The sequence below is a fragment of the Peromyscus leucopus genome, chromosome 11 (assembly GCF_004664715.2).
Source record: "Peromyscus leucopus breed LL Stock chromosome 11, UCI_PerLeu_2.1, whole genome shotgun sequence".
NCBI classification, from domain to species: Eukaryota; Metazoa; Chordata; class Mammalia; order Rodentia; family Cricetidae; genus Peromyscus; species Peromyscus leucopus.
In genome coordinates, this window is record NC_051072.1 from 25,452,895 (window position 1) to 25,470,585 (window position 17,691).

The 17,691-nt window shown below is 42.2% G+C and overlaps 1 protein-coding gene and 1 pseudogene across 2 annotated transcripts in view; one reads left to right on the forward strand and one right to left on the reverse strand.

Moving 5' to 3' along the window:
* Egflam (EGF like, fibronectin type III and laminin G domains) overlaps positions 1–17,691 on the forward strand; it is a 181,296-nt gene that overhangs the window by 44,376 nt on the left and 119,229 nt on the right. The gene's annotated exons all lie outside the window — the stretch shown is intronic.
* On the reverse strand, positions 1,273–15,284 carry LOC114697323 (annotated as a pseudogene).

The window sequence follows — 17,691 nt, forward strand, 5'->3', positions numbered from 1 at the left end:
TGGTTTCTGGTCTAAGTTGCTTTTAGCTTTTTGGGGGACTGGTTATTCAATCCCTGTAGTTCTATGTGGGAATAAATAGTTTCCCAGAAAAAAAATGTCCTTGGAAAGCCATCCCTTAGGAAAAAACAGACAGATTTTTTTTTCCTCTGTATTCAAGCAGCCCCTTGCAAAAACCTCTTTTTCTCACAGCTGCTAACTGGAAGATTTAGCCATTACCATATAAAAATGTACAACCACAAAGCTCTTATTAGCATCTTGCAAGCAGCCAACCTAGCTTCTCCCTCTTTTCCTATCCTTTGAAGACCCGGGAAGTCCTGCCCATCAATAGGCCCGTGTCCTGGAAGATGTATGGTGAAGTTCTTGCTGGATACTGTCTGCTCATGAGACTCTCTTCATGCTGAGGTCTGGCCTGTAGAAGGAGTGCAAAGCTTGCCTTTTGGTCCAGAGTACTGGTTTTGAAACTAGATGCTCTGGCTTCTTCTAACATGAGACCCAAACCTGTTTCTTATATTCCCTTGGGTTTCCTCATACAGAAACCAAGGCATTCAATGTTTGCATTTGGGAGTTGCTCCAAAGTTTAAATTAAAAAAGTTTTAAGGACTCAGAACATAAACTGATTTTTTGGTAAATGGGTAGCTAGGGACTGGAAATGTGTAGTTCAGAAATATATGCCTTGCCTAGTATGTGAGGTGCTGGATTCAACACTCAACACTATTGAAATAATAAAACAAAAGTAGCCATACAGAAGAAGAAGAAGATGATGATGATGAGAGAGGAGGGACTGGAGGAAGAGAAGTAGACTTTAGAGGGGTCTTAAATGTTTCTTTCTGTGAGTCTCCTTAACCCAAGATAGAAAAAGCTTGATCTTATTTTATATGCTGCAGCCCTCTGGGTTTTTTTTTTTATTGGTGTTGTTCATTGTTTTCCAAGACAATCCATGACATCTTTATTGAGCCTTTTAGTTTATAATATGAGGTAAAGGAAAAAATAGTTCTCTTTAATACTTTACACAGCTATAGTGAAAAATCAGAGACTTAAAGGGACTTCCAGGGGATTACATTTTTCAAAAACTGGGATCAAGTAACAAGCGTTAACTCCTCGAATTTTCCAGTGACTTTTCCCTTCCAATAGTAATGAGCTCTAATTAGTCACATTAAGCTTCAAGGCCAAGTCTTTATTGTTGCTGATGTCTTCGGATCTGAAGCATTGGTTTCAGTCAATATCTCCTAATTCCACTTCAAGACTGAGTTTGGCATTTGTGGAATTTTAGCCTCAGGCTGTTCTTTCTTTGGATCGGGCACACTCTGGTTCAATCTCCAGTCCGTCCTCCCTTCCATTACTTCTGTCAGGAGCATCCCAGCTTCTGATAACCTTGCCTACTCTGACCTTTAAACTTAAAGGCTTAGCATTTTTCTTCTTCTTTGAACTTGTTTGAACATTAGTATCAGAAACAGTCCCATCCTGGAGTGTCCCTGTATACCAGCAGTGAACAACATCTCCCTTTTTGGAAAGTTGGATTATCTCCTTTTTTTAGACCCGATTTTGTTTATTTCAGTGGACCTCATCAAGAGTCTCTTCAGACTTGGTTTCTTTGGGTTTATCGTCATCAAGCTTCACATCTTTCACTTGCTCAGACGCTTCAGTTACAGTTTCAGTACCCTTGGAATGCTTACTTTCAAGAAGATGGTTATAGGCTAAAACCAAATGGTCCTTATTAACATTAGCTACATTTTTAATGTTTCCCAGTGATTTATGCTCTCAAGAAACGAATCTGAACCATGATCCTGTAGAAACTTGAATAACATCCTTCTTGGGCAGCTACATACTGCAGAACAGCTGCCACCATCCTCCCTCCTCCCCCTCCCTTCCCCTCCCTCCATCCCTCCTCTTTCCCCTCTCCTGATGTGTCACAATACCTATCTCCAAGTATACAATACTCTGAACTCTCATGACTGCACTGTAGAGCTCTTGAACTTATTCCCCCCATAACTGAAATGCTGTAGATTTTGCCTAACATCTTCCTTTTCCTTCCAGTCTCCACCCGGGGTCTCCAGCACTCAGCCCTCTGCTTCTGCAAGGTCATCATGTTTAGATTCACAGGAGTGAGAGCTCATGGTAATTCTCTCTGCCTGGCTTATTTCACCCAGTACCGTGTCTTTCCGGTTCATCTGTGCTGTTACCCATGGCAAGCTTTCCTTTGCTTTTAAAGGTTGAGTAGTAGTCCAGTGTGCACACGCCGCCTTATCTTTATTCATTCGTCCATTGATGGAGACACTCTTCTCGAGTTTGGGGATTGCTTTCTGATTGGCCAGTAAAGACAGCAAAAAAACGAAATGAAAATCGTTTATAAAACATTGGAAGTCTCTTACAGCCTCCAAGATCTTTATCAAACCACAAGCTTGGAGCAAAGCGGCCATCTTAGAATTTCTAGGGCCAAGGAAGGAACACACAAAAGGCAAAGAAACAGGATGAAGAGAAAATTGCCACGGATCGTACACTTTCTAAGTAAAAAAGGGGCACCAGGGCAATGAAATGTGCACCGTGGCAATTTTCTCGAGAGATTGGGGTTGGGGGTGGGGGTGGGGTTGGGGTGGGGTGGGGGGTTGGGGTGGGGTTGGCTTCAAAGTCAGATGCCTGAGCTCACTGGAGCTCCATTCCTGCTGCTCTCACTGCCACGGTCAAAATATCAAAGTCTCACTTTCTTTCATGGTAATGACTGCAATGTATAAGAGTAACTTTATAGGGTGTCTGCTATGGAATAAACTGGCAATGGATATATTGGATAAACCACCACCAGCAGCATTATCATGTGAATCCCATTGAGGTGGACACCTGCAAACTCCATTTTTTTTTAAGATTTATTTATTTATTATGTACACAGTGTTCTGCCTGCATATGTCCCTGCAGGCCAGAAGAGGGCACCAGATCTCATTACAGATGGTTTGTGAGCCACCATGTGGTTGCTGGGAATTGAACTCAGGACCTTTGGAAGAGTATCCAGTGTGCTTAACCTCTGAGCCATCTCTTCAGCCTCCAATTCTCCATTATTATCAGCTGTTAAGATGCTTATCTATCTTCAAGAAACTACACACGCTTTTAAAATGAAAATTAAAATATTTGAAAAAGTAGAAAGAAAATGTAACCACTTTGGAAAAACTCTCAATAAAATTTTTGTTGATAATTTTCTCAGAAAAATATTATTTTCTCAGAAAAATTATTCTGGTTTATATAATCATGCATTGTGTGTACACTTCTGTATTATATGTACAGTCCTGTGTTGTGTATGCACTTATGTATTGTATGTACACTCATGTGTTATATACCACTGTATGTGTGTGTATAGCTGTGTGTTGTATTTTCACTCGTGTTGCATGTACAACCAACCTTGTATTGCTTGTAGTCATGTGCTATATATACACTCAAGTGGCATATGTACAGTCATGTGTTATATGTATGCTCATGTGGCATTTGTACAGTCATATGTTATATGTATACTCATGTGTTGTGTTTACATTCATTATAGAGACTGCTTTGCTCAAATACATCAGAAAACAATCATTTCCACCTTCTTATTACGACCTCTTGATAAGCATTGTTTAAGTGGCAGGTCATTATGCACATATATGTGACCATAATCCACTTCCACATTCTTGCTGTTTGAATTTTTGTTTATTCTGAGTATATTAAGATGAACATATTTATACAAAAACTTTGTTTTTTCTACATAAGATTAATTATTCGATACAGAATGTTAGAATTATATTTGGGCATATTGGTATATATTTAAGGTCTTACATTGTCTATCTACTTTTTAAGAGCAATACCAAACTATGCATGATAGTGCTTCCTGCACTCTCAGCACTTGGAACCCAAGAGAGGGAGAAAACAAGTTTGAGGTCAACCTAAGCTACACTGAGACCTTGTGAGAGAAAACCAAACGCTGGGATATAGCCCAGGGAGAAGGCTTGCCTCATCTGTACAAAATCCTGAGTTCCGTCTCCCCCACCACAAACACAAAAATAATTGTATCAAATTAAAATGATGTATACAAAATGTTCCTAGAGAGCTTATCATTATTAAAAATTTGTTTCAGCCTGGCATGGTGGCACATACTTTAATCCCAGCTTCAGGAGGCAGTCATAGGCACAAGGAGGATTTCAGCGCATTCAAGAATAGCCTGGTCAACATGACAAGTTTCATGCCAGGCAGGGCAACATAGTGAGATGTTATGATTTAAAAGCAAAACAAACTAAAACCCAACTAGTTTCATTTAAATGTATGTTTTTTTTTTTTTTTTTGTGTGTGTGTGTGTGTGTGTGTGTGTGTGTGTGTGTGTGTATGAGGATGTGCATAAGCGTGCATGTAGAAGTTGGAGGACAACTTTGTATAGTTCACTCTCTCCTTCCACCATGTAGGTGCTGAGAATTGAACTCAGCTTGGTGGAAAAGTGCCTTTACCTGTGGCACCAACTGGCCAGTACCTTGTTTCAATTACAGGAAACAGTTGCCTCCAGGGACTCAGTAAGAACTGTACTTCATTAATTACTCATGTGTTCTAAATATTTGTCTTATGTGTGTGTTTAAATTCTGTTGTTGCCGGTAATTTGTCTCTTGAAGTCCCATTCTCCCTCTGTGGACCTTAACGTATTTCTTTTGTGTTTTGCATGAGCTCCTTGTGTGTCAAATGATATTAATCTTCTATTGGTTTGTAAATATTTATCCTTAAGTGGTATTTTTATCTTTGGCATTCTTCTCACATAAGAAATGTTTTGAAAAACAGCTCTGCAATCTGTTTATTTTGTGTATGATTTTGTCTAAGTGAAAACTTAGATGTAATAATGCTGGAGTGGCTGAGGGTGACTGGAGAGAATGTCCTTGTTTTATGACTTTACAAATGTTTATTTCTCAATTCTTTAATCCATCTGGAGTTGAAGTTATGTCTGTATAGAGTATGAATTAAGGCTGGAGATTGATTTTCTCTTCTAATTTGCTAGCCAACTGTCCTAATGCCATCCGAGGAATAATTCTTCCATTCCCCATTGATCCAAGATGCCTTTCTTATCATAAATTAAGTTTTTATATGTTCTAGGGCTATCTGTCCTGTTCTATTGATCTTCCTGTCCATTCCTATGCCAGTTCCGTAGTGTTTTAATTATAGTTGAAGGACCTTTTAAGTCCACTATTTCAAGAATGCCCAGCAGAGCTAGCACATTGTATGAACGTGAGGGTAAGGGCAATGGATGCTTAGAAATGCCTAATGATTGTATTCTTCTTGTTCATCTTTGAGCCTGAGAAGGCCACACAATGATCACTGTTTGTTGAAAACAGGTACTTAGTAGCGTAGATGTGTCTTTGAAGGGCTTCCAAACATTGGGTCACCTGTACAGGACCTAAGGGACTCCCACTACTGTTTAATTTTCTGACTGATTTTCCCGTGTTCTGTGGTCTTCAAACTTTGATAGACTGTTATTGTTAATACATAATGGTGGTCAACCAAGTCGGGTGAATCATATGACTAACACTGTTCAATGAGAGATGAGCTAGTAACTTTTGTCACTCCTTGGAAACAGCTTGATTAGTGAGTTCATGGTTCACCTTGCTCCAAATTTTGGTCTGAGCTCCATGATGGGGACAGAATGGGAGGAGAGCTATAGCCAACCAACCCTCAGTGATTTGTAAATTGTTACTAATCCCTCTTGTCTTAAGCCATGGTGCTTGTGGCTCATCTGTTAGAGCAGCACCACTTAGCCTGTCCTGACTGATAACAGAAAGTGAATCAAAATACTTAGTAGTTGGTATATCACGAATTAAGTCAGATCCTTAAATTAAATTAGATAATTAAGATAGATAACTGCTAGGGCATCAGTGGGGCACATGCAGAATGATTTAACCTTGTAATTTATTCAAACATGTCTCTTTGAGGTAGCAGATCTCAATGAGATCACAGATCTCATTGACTGGGTATTGATTTTCTAACTCAGGAGTTATCAGCACAGTAATTCTAGTCTTAATGATTCCTCTCTTCTCTGATATCATAACATGATTTGCTTGTGTTGGAAAATAGAAAGATCCTCCCGTCTCATCATTTCAGTTAGGCTGATTTGATTTTATTTTCATTGGGAACTTAAGTCCCGATGGACACCCTAGTATTCTGCAACTTCTGCCCATCATTGACGATCTGTCATTGACGATAACACCATTCATCCCACAGACACACATTATTATGTTCATGTTGTCTTTAAAAAGTTAGGGCTTGGTGGACTTAACTCAGTGGTAGAGCACTTGCCTAGCAAGCGCAAGGCCCTGGGTTCGGTCCTCCGCTCTGGGGAAAAAAAAGTTGATACGTGAGAGTCCCTTATACTTTCTCAGTTAATTGTAAGAAAGACCTTCTTGCCCTAAATGGGGCAATTCTTGCTCTCGATGGGGCAAACATGGCACAGATGGCATGAAGCTAGTTATGTTAGAAGTTGGTGCCCCTTCAACCAGAGAGAAGACCATGGAGCCTATGGTTGGGAGTTTTAGTTTCTTAGGACAACCAGTCTCAACTCCTCCCTGCCACTCATAGTTGGAGAAGAAGGCGTGTCATCCAGTGGGCAAGCTGTTGTATCTCCATCAACCTCACTTTCCCTATGCATAAAATAGGGTTCTCCTGAAGACTGGTGGAGAAAACACATGCAAATTACTGAAGTACAGCATCTGCTCCGTCAAGTGTCTATTCACTTTTATTACTCGTATACACTACAGGTTTTCCGATTCTTTGGGTGAGTAACTGCATTCGTCTTGAACTCTGGTTTTGGGCTCGGAACAAGTTCCCTCTAGGATTTCTGACCACATTGTATTTCTTTCCAGTGAGAGGTTATGATTCCCTGGTCCCTATGTCTATCTAGTCTCCATCCCTTGTCAGACAAAAATGGACAAACAAACAAACAAGACCCCTCCCCCCAAAAGCCCAAACAAACAAAAGCCCAGTACTTCATTTCCTGGTGCCCAGTCTCTAGAATGCCTCTGCTTCTATTAGTTATTTTTCTGTTGCTGCAATAATATGCCATGGCCAAGACAACTTATCAGGAAAAAAAAGATGTTTATCTTGGCTTGCACTTCCAGCAGGATATCTTAGCTCCATTATGGCAGTGAGGAATGACTGACAGGCAGCCAATGGCAGGCATGATGGCGGGAACAGAAAGCAGAGGAATCAGGTCTTCAACTACAAACAGGAAGTGAAGAGGGAGCAACTTTGAAGTAGGAACAGGCTATAAATTCTCAAAAGTCCACCTCTAGTGATGTAATTCTTCCAGCCAGGTTGCACCACCTCCCCAAACAATGCCACCAACTAAACCAAGTGATCATAGAGCTAAGCCGATGGGGGAGCACTTGTCCTTCAAAGCCCCACACTGCTTGCCTGTCTTCATTACTTGAGAACAGGGTCTTGACTTCTCCGTCCCTTACATTCCTCACACGTAAATTAAGGTAGTGCCTGCCTTAGGGCTGTTAGAGGATTGTGTGAGTGAACACATCTAAATCTCTGAAAACTATAGCTGAAAGTTCGTCTAGTCTAAAGTGCTCAGTGCACTATTATTGTTCTTCATTTCCATGCTTTTGTGACTTAGGCGATTTTTATAAAAGATGTAGCATATCTTCCCTATTACAAGCTAAATTTATTACATTGGGCTTTCTGAAATCCACATGACTCCACTTCGCCTGATTACCATTACTTCGTTGGCATGAAGTCCAATTAAACTGGCCCCCCTCTTGTGTAGAAAAGTCTTGCTTTGGAATCCCAAATCTGAGGATGGGGATAAAACATCAAAATGTTCTTTGGTCCATGGGCCAAGTGAATAAGTATATATTTATATGTGACTTCTGCTGGCAGTTGCTATCATGTAGTAAATCTGTTCTTTGCAACATTCCTGTGGTATTATTTTATCTCAGGATCCTAGCAGTAATTGCAAACATCTATTTTGGAGTGAGAGTCTGTGGTAAAAATCTTGGCTTCATCTTCTGTGACCTTGAACTTGTTGCACCTCATTTGAAAAATAGGTATACTGATGCCTGCATCGCAGCTCAATCTGGAGAGTTAAAAGGGGTAATGCATGTTATGTTGTATGCAGCCGAGCAAGTAGAGAGCTGCAGCCCAGGTATGTCATCCCTGAAGCTCTCAGCTGCTGAACTGCTTGAGAGGGAGTAGGCTGCAGTAGGCATGCAGGTCTCTTACCATGCAGTATCTCTGGCCTAGGAGTTTGTGTTTTCTAGGAAGAAGAATCTAGTTTTTATTTTCCCAAGTGTGTCTTCTGGGCTTGAGTGCACTCGGCATAAGATGTCAAGGTGACATTGATGGAGGTGGTTGCCAGGAGATCATACTTAACAAGTTTGTGGGCCAGACCTGTGAACTTACCAGGAATTTTAAAAGCCACCAGCTTTCAGGGTAAAGGGAGGCCACTGCTTTCCTTTCCACTCTCAAATGGCTGTAGTCTTTATTCTCTGAAAGACAACGAGTTCTAAGCCCTTTGCACTTGATCTTAGCCAAAAGGCCGAGAAACGATTCTAAGCCCTTTGCAATTGTATATAATAAGCCATACTATAAGCCACAATAAGGTTCACGGATGGTTGGGCTCTATGCTCTCCAAGACCTGGTTTTGCCAGGAAGGGACTACAAGTGAGGGCTGGCCAGGATGTGCCTTAGGAAAACCATAAAGATTGGGTGTTGGGGCTGGGCATGGTGGCTCACACCTTTAATCCCAGCACTCAGCAGAGACAGGTGGATCTTAGTGAGCTTGGGGCTAGCCTGATCTATAGTGAGTTCCAGGCCTTTCAAGGCTACATAGTGAGACCTTGTCTCAAAAATCCCCCAACACACATACACACAGAGTTAGAAAAAAAGCAAGGGGGCAGATGCTTTTTAGGTCAGGTTCCCAGCAGTCCTCCAGTGCTACCTGTGTTACCAGAAACCAGTGTTTGGGTATAAAAAAGGGGGTGGGAGGTGGGGAGGGAGATTTAGTTTGGCATTGGTTTTAGATAGGAAAAGGAAGGAAAGCTGCATTTACCAAAGAATTGGTGTGGCATTCTAGTGCTCTAAGTGGCACTAGGAGAAAGGATCAACTTTGTGGTCTTGCAAATATTTTTTTAAACTCAATTTTTGAATTTTAAATAAAAAATAAATTTTTAACTAAATTAAATACATTTAATGTATGTATACAGTGTCTTGTTATCATGTCCAACCCTTATCAGTTCCAGCTCCTCCCAGGATTACCCATCACATGTTCATAGCCTCCTCCTTTGGCTTTTTTAACTTTTGAGATCCCTGAGTCTAATTAGTGCTGTCCACACATGTATGCCTTTGGGATCGTGCATCGGGTCATGAGGAACCCACCAGCAGGCAGACACCTAAGGAAAAGTAACTCCTCCCACCGGCAGCCATCAATTGTGAATAGCTCCTTAGCTAGGGGTGGTACCTTGGGAACGCCATCGGTCCTCCATGCTGGATGGCTTTGTGTTATTGCTTTTGCAGCTTAGACAGTCAGCTTCAGGCAGCCAGGTGAGGAGGCTCCTGCCTGGGCAACCAGGATCCCTTACTGGGGTTGTGATGACAAAAAGAATGATGCCTTTTCTCTTTGCTCATTTTACTTGCAAGAAATTTCCAGTTTACCAAAGTGTGTATTTCACATAGATTTCAGACTTACACAGTAGTGTTTCCATAGAGCCTTTATTCAGCGTCTTCTGATGTAAATGTCTTACATTACCATGGTGATCAGTTATCAGCTCTAAGAAATTAACATCAATACAGTGCTATTAACGACAGAAAGTTATTATTCAAACTCTACCCATTTTCCCCGCTACCTTTTATTTTTAATCCAATCCAGGATCCCACTCTGCCTTTTGATGTCACATCTCTTTAATGCTGTCAGTGGCAGATGCTCAGTTTGTTTTCGTCTTTCGGGACATTGATGCTTTTCAAATGGGTTATTATTTTCCTGGTGACACTTAATTTAGGTTTGTCAGAAGTGGCATACTCTTCTCATCTCATTTCATCCTATCTGACACGTGGCTAGCCTGGTTCAGCCCTGATGAGGGGTTTAGCTCTACTCCAGAGTGGATTCTTGACTCCTCCGGGTTTATATGTGGACACTAAGTCCCCAGAGAGTTCAAAGGTAGGGCATTTGGAGGGTGACCAGGTCATGAGGGTACATCTCTCACAACTGGCATTAGTATCCCCTAACAGAGGATGAAAAATGTCAGCCTCCTCTCTACCATATAAGGATCCAGCAAGAAGGTATCATGTATGAACCAGAAAGAAGGCTTCACTAGACACCATGCCTGCCATGACTTAACCATGGACTCCCTGGTGTATAGGTATGAGAAACACATTTCTGTTGTTTTTAATACCAGCGTATGGTATTTTGTTATGGTTGCCTTCACGGACTATGACAGGCTCCATGTTGTAGAGTTTGTGAACGTGAAAAACCTTGACAGCTGTTTGCAAACATTTCTGGTATGATACTTTGGAGCTGTGCAAACTGTTTCTCTTGGCTGCTTCAGGGAGCCTTCACTTTGGATTTGCCTGCAATGATCACCTCTGACATCCTAATGGCAATATTCTATCTGCAATGACCCTGCCTGTGGGCACAATAGCCCCCAAAGATGCTTTGTTCTAGTAGCAAGCCAGTGACATTGGGGGGGGGGGAGTTTTCTGTAGATACAGGCCACCTTCTCTGAGGCCATCAGAAGATGAAGGCTGGTTACAGGTCACAGACTTATGATCCTTAGTCCCTCCAAAGGCCTCTTTCTTGCCTGTGGCTGTGGGCACACAACATGGAACACAACACCTTGGGTTTTCCCTCTGCCTCTCAATGCCTTCTTTGGAAAGGTGGGCCTTGTTAAGAGTTCAGTTCCCAGAACCAAATGGTAGAAAGGAAGAAATAACTCTTACGACACACACACACACACACACACACAGAGAGAGAGAGAGAGAGAGAGAGAGAGAGAGAGAGAGAGAGAGAGAGAGAGAGAGAGAGAGAGAGAGACTAATGAGGCTGAACTTTAGATGAAAAGGAAGAACACTGAACCATATTCCAATCCCAGCAAGTCACTAACTAGCATAGGGCAAAAGGTTTTCAACCTCAACTGTGATAGTATTTCTGGGGATTGAGAGAGGCTCCATGCATGTCTGCAGTGGGCTGTGAAAACATTGCACCTGGAAGAGTAAATCCAGGTCTGTGGTTAATTTAGAGGTGTGAGTATAGATGGAAAGGAGACTGGTTAGGGTCCCAGGTGCAGCGCAAAGGGAACAGGGATTTACTCAGTCAATTGTTTACTTAGCCTCCCATGTCTACACTGGGCCAGCACACAGGATGAAAGAAGACTGGAGGGGGGTCCCAAATGTCCCTGGCCTCATGAGGCTTACAGTCTATGAGTGTCAGGAGTGGCACAGAGAGTCCATATGAGACAGAAGAGAGAAGGGGACTTGACAGTGTGCCCTGGTGTCCCAGCTACACGGTACATTAGAAGAGGGGACATATACAGGGAGAAGATGAGGGATCCAGCCTGCAATATTGGACATTTGGTGTGTTTGTGATTGAGGAAAACAAATCTCAAACTTTTAAGTAAATTGGGACACATTCATAATTAGCCTGGGGTGAGTTTGGCCCAGTAGCCGTAGGTTGAAATTGCCTGCCAGTAAAGCTTCTACGCTGCAACCTTGTCCAAATGTACCAAAAATGTACCAAATTGGGGGCAGGATTCATAGTCTGTACTTCTCTGCCCCCAATTGGTACATGAGTTGTAGGGTACTATGATTGTAGGGAAGGATGAGCATGTTACTTATCGGCATTTATGTGTATCTGTGTAATGTGTGTAAACTTCTGTGTATGTGTGTGCTTGTGTGTATGTGTGAGTGCCTGTGTGTGTGTGTGTGTGTGTGTGTGTGTGTGTGTGTGTGTGAGTGCCTGTGTGTGTGTGCATGCATGTGTATGGTGATAGGTACCCATGGTGGAAATGTTCAACCTTCTTTCTTGCTTTCTTAGACAATGTGAGAAGCTAGCTTGAGCCCCCACTCCAGTTTCCGTGTGGGGGTCAGGCACATGTACCCATGGATGCCTCAGCCCATATCCTAACCTTGTCATCCCGCACGCCAGAATGATGGCCTGAGTTCCAGTGTTAGACTTTGTATTAGTGGACTTCAAAGGGGAGCCTGACTGTGACAGCCATGGGCTGCCTCACACAAAGAGGCTCACAGGGCTCTGGAAGACAAGACCTCTTGCGATCTGGTGTCTGGGCATTCCTCAAACCCTGGCTTGAGTAGAACAACCCCTATTCTGTGCTTTAAAGTCAGGTTTCTGCTGCCTTGCAGGCATTAACTTGGAAACATTTTCTGTGCGGGGAATTTAGTCACATCTTTAAAACGCTACTGTAGTATTGTAGTAACAATAGAACACTCTTCAGAAGACACAAATGTGGGTTTGTTTTCTTATTCAGAATTTGCTATTTTTGGTTAGCCAGGCACTTTTTACTGCATCAGTGACCATAATGTGGTTCACTCCCTGAAAATCAAATAACGGGGAGCTGGCCACGTGTTTCTGTCACAGACCATGTTTTGGTTTGCATTTGAAGTGGTTTTATGAATTGGATTGCAAAACTAATTGAATCCGAGATGAATTTTGCTCAGTAAGTTGAAGTATTTTACAAAATAAAATCACCATAAGAAATTGATCTAATTATTTGGAAGTTTCTAATGCAAAACAAAACAAAAAACTAATACTCTGTGTGTATGTGTGTGTGTTATTTTTTGTTTGTTTGTTTTTTAACTTTCCAGAGAAGGAATCTCAGAAATAGCTCCTCCCGGCAAAGAAGTGGCTTTTGTTTAGTTATCTCTTTGGAGATGCAGCACTTAGCTTACAAGAACGCAGCTTCAGGGCTGTGTTCAGGGCTTGCTTTATTAGTGAATGGTGCTCGTTTATTCCACTTCCTCAACACTGCTTTTCTATGTGGAACACAATTGCATCATCTACAGCCATCAACGTCAAGATGGAAACATTATGTTTTGTCTTGGTGCTTGATTCTTGTTTGCCCCAGACGTGAGTGGCTCACTGTTGGGGGGCGGGGGTTGATGTTGGGGGAACACTGCTATGTGTCCTCACCATAACAGACAAGCTCTCAGCCTAATTGAGATCAAACTCTTTCTGCTTCCCAGAGAGTTCTTGGAGAGCCAACACTGGCTTTTGTATGCCTTACATAAAGTCTGAATCCGCTTTGATGACTCCGAGAGTGTAGAGATGGGAAGAGAGTTTCTATTGTGGCTGGAGGAGCTTTTAGGGAAGGGATTACTGTGATCGTCTATGGCTGTGAAGACCATACCCTCATGCCTTCTTGTCTCTGAAGTTGATACAAGCCTGTTTCCTCCCTTTGGTTGATGGTTCCTCTGGTCCTTCTAGATCCACCATGCTTTCCTGACTGGAGTTTATCTCTACCCCAGGGGTGACACCATGGGCTGCCTTATCCCTGCCTGTAGCCTGCCCTTCCATATCCCAGGAGTCACGGAATTTCTCTGTAAGCAACGTTCCTGTGCAGCAACTACAGCTTCAAAGAACACCAGCTGACAGTCTGCCTTGCCCTCCAGAACAGGTCAAACAAATACACAGAGATGTCACACTCAGCCTGCAGACATGGCTTGGGGAGTCTCTAGTTCTTCTAGCTGCCATTTGTGTGTCCTGGATACAAGCCCTAGAATCCTATCCTCTGGCCGGAACCACGCTGTAGACAACTGCTTCTTGAATGAAAAGAAGCAGGGAAAGGCTGCCCTCCCTTCATGGTGATGAAAAACCTTATGATGTTGATAGCCAAGAGGCAGCTGGCTAAAATTGCCATCCTGAATTAGCCCTCTCTTGGGATTAGGAGCCCAAGGAGACAGACATGTTTATGAGACCCCATTCCTGACCAGAACTTCCTTAATGAATCTAAAAGAGAGTAGGAAGGATGACGCAAACTCCTGCCTTAGTTATAGCCAGCCATTGAATAGCAAGGAGTGTGTATGTGTCGGGAGGGGGTGTCCTGTGTCCTTTGCAGCCAGCCACTCCCTGATAGAGGTTCAGTCACAGCCAGTAGGCAATTCCATGTGACATTTTAATGCCCCTAACAGCCTCCTTCCTGGTTGTCTTGAGTTGACTGTGATGGATGTCATGAGACATGGGTCCATAAGCTGAAGTAGGTCTATTACCTTTTGTTGGGGAGAGCAAATCTGCATTATTGATTACAAACTGTATTTGGCCTTATCATTCAATAGAGGAAATGAGACTGCAGACCTGCGACAGCTCTGTTCATTCTAACCGGCTGGTGCAAACTTGGCCATACCTCTCAGATTTCCTTCGTAACCGGGGGCCTCGGCTGGACTCCTAACCCCACAGTTCTGACCTTTAGATGCAAAAAATACTTTTTGCAAGAAATTTCTTTAAAATGTGAGAAACCAGGATGCTAACATGGTGTAAAGCTTGTCAAATAGAAGTAAATAGGGAAGTAAATAGTCCTTAATCTCATCTGCCTAAATGTCACAATCAATCATTTTCTCTTGCCATCAAGTTAGTTTTCAAATAAATCCATCATAGGGCTGTAATCAAAGCACTATGGTCATCTGGGCACATTTCTTAACGTTTACACTGTATTATTATAAAATATAGTGTAAAATTGTAAAGAATTACACTGTATATTACAGGCATGAACAGGGTGTGATTCCTGCCTTGTTCTGTACACATGCTTTTAGATGGAAATAAATTCAGGTGTATGGAAGAGTTCCACGGGTGGTGGGGAGAATTCCTTCATACTTTGACTCAGTTTCTCCTCATGCTAACCCCTCCATAGCTGTGCTGCTCGTTGGTCAAATCTCATTTAGTGAGAGCACAATTCTATCGTTGAATTAATTGAAATAACAATATCAAGGAAGCCACACACTCTGTCTGGAGTTACTCGTTTCTGCACTAATGTCTTTTTTCCCCAGGTGAATCCAAACCAAGGTGGCACATGTGTGTGACACAACCCCATGTGTTGTCTGGGAGACGTAGTATAATCAACCTGGCTATTACCCTGTCCCTGCACATTTAGATCCTTATGGTGTCCCTGTACCCCGAGAGGTGCTATGCAGAGCATCTTGCCGGTGCAGCCTTCTCTTCTTTTCAGACTCTCCCCTCAGGCAGTTCATCACACTTCTAGGAGCCAAAAGACAGGAGACAGAGTCATGGCTGTGGACGCCACTGATATTGCCACGCGGTCTTCCAACACGCCCGCATTCTCATTTGCATCCATACCTGATTATTGGAAGGCAGTACGTGCACGTACTCTTGTCAGCATTCCTTACTCTCACTTAAACATTTTGGCCTAATTTAACAGGCGAAGCCAACGTTTCCAGTTTTTAGAAATCGTTTCTTTCATAACTCACAAATTTGAATATTTCCCTGTGAATGTTTACTGGCTATACTTCTTGTTTGAGTTTTCTCTTCATATCTAATTTATTAAGGTTTCAGTATGTTTTCTCATCAATATTTATGCGTTTCATAATAAAGATATCCCATGGCCTGCCATTTAGCAGCAATTACTTACCCCTCAATCTGCTGGTTTGAGTTTTCCTTTTGTGATTTCTGAAATGCGTCATGAAAATTTCATGATTTAGAATCAACTTGTTTTCTTTTGATTTATTTTTTAGCCTCTTTTAAGCTTAGAAATTTCCTCCACCAAAAAATAAATATGACCTCGAAATCCAAGTACATCTTGTCATTTGATTTCCCAGGTGTCTCAGGTTCGTCTGGAATTGTTTTGGTACTTGGTCCAGATGTCTGACATGGCTACCTTCCATGCTCACTCCTATCTCCATAGGTGGCTCCCAAAGGTCATTAACGTGTTTCCAGCTGACTGGGGGTCATATGTTCCTTTTTCTCTATGGCCCCAAGCCGAATCCCGACAGCCATCCTGAATCCTTCCTCCCCTCCCTCTCATGCATAGTCAGCTGTCGCTCCCAGACTGGTGGATGTGGGTTGGAGACGCTCTTCCTCAACCGGAGGAAAAGCAAGATGTTTCTTCTTCTGTCTAGGGCACTTTCCTCACTCACATTTTGTCTGCCTCGTTTTTACAAATCAGGCAGAACCAGGTGTATGTTTGCTGGGTGCAACAAAATTGCTACATTGTTCCCAACAATAATGGTCCTTAAACCCAATTGCAATGTTTGTTAACTTGTTTGTGGGCCCACATCTTTTTATCCTTACTGTGACCTCACTCACTCACCCAGTCCCTTGCACATTTAGGAAGCTCAAGTTATATTTGTTAGATGTGTTGAAAGAACGAAGAAATGAGTGAAAAGGACAATTGAAATATGAGTCATACCAATGCCTAGCACGATTTGGTGTAAATTCTATCCAGAGACTATGACAGTAAAAAAGACAGATTGCTGGAATTTATGTTTTTATGATATCAAGATGGGTGCTGCGGTTGGCATTTTCCCTATCCATCTCACTTTCTGTATAGGAGCCATTACTGCAGTGCAAAGACTTGGAAACAAACAAAGCCACACACACACACACACACACACACACACACACACACACACACACACACACACGACTCCCCTGCAGTCAGCATTCTGGATATAAACTAGGTTCTACCAATCAAACATGCTCTTGGAAGGGAGAGAGAGCAAGAACGGGTCAGAGGCCACTCCCCTGCTGCTGTTTCTGCAGCCAGGCCGGGTCATCAGACTAGGAGACCTCAGCATTCCAGTGTCCATTACTCTCCTGGCTGTCTAGGAGCAGCTGTGGAACCAGAACTGACAGTGGGAGGGTAGGGACCTCTCGGTTCTGAAACTCGGCTTTAGAGTAGAAGTCCCACCTCATTCCTTCTGCCTCTCTTTCTTTCTACTATCTGTCTGTCTGCTTATGTATCTATGTGTCTGGCTGTCCGTCCATCTGTCCATCTGTCCATCCATCCATCCGCCCATCCATCCATCCATCCATCTATCCCTCATCTGTCCCTCTCCATCACAATCTGCTTATCATAACCGTTGATGGAAACTACTATACTCGATTCTCTGGCCTTCTACCGACTTCTGTAACTATCTTTTTTTCCTTAAAGATTTTAGGATGTTTTCTAGTTTGTGGACTGAACCATTACAGACATACAAGGAATATGACTGACTCCCCTTTTCCTCAACTAAGCAAGCATCCTGCCTCCATCAACCTTAACTTTTCCCAGGGCATAGCGAGAAGTCCTGTTCCCATGACTACAGATAAATCTGCTGTTGGTTATCTTAATGCTTCTGAAGGAATGTTAAAACATTTCCACCATCTTTGTCCTCATTTTTCCAGCCTCCTTTGAGGTTGTCTAAGCATAGACCTTGTAACTCAGCAATGAATCTGGCCTGAAGTGGCAATTATACAATCAGACCCAATAATAAAGTTATAGTGAGAAAATATTGTTGATTTAATGGCTAAGATCTTTAACTTATCAAAAGTTCTTATAAAACAATGAGAAAAAAAAATAATTCAATTGACAAAATTTAAAAACACAAAGTGTCCAAAAAGTATTAGATATTTAATTTAAAAAATTAATTTTATGAAGGTCTTTTTGTTTGTTTGTTTGTTGTTGTCGTTGTTGTTTTCTGAGACAGGACCTCCCTATGTAATTTCAGCTGGCCTAGAACTCATTCTGCTGTCTTGTCTATCTT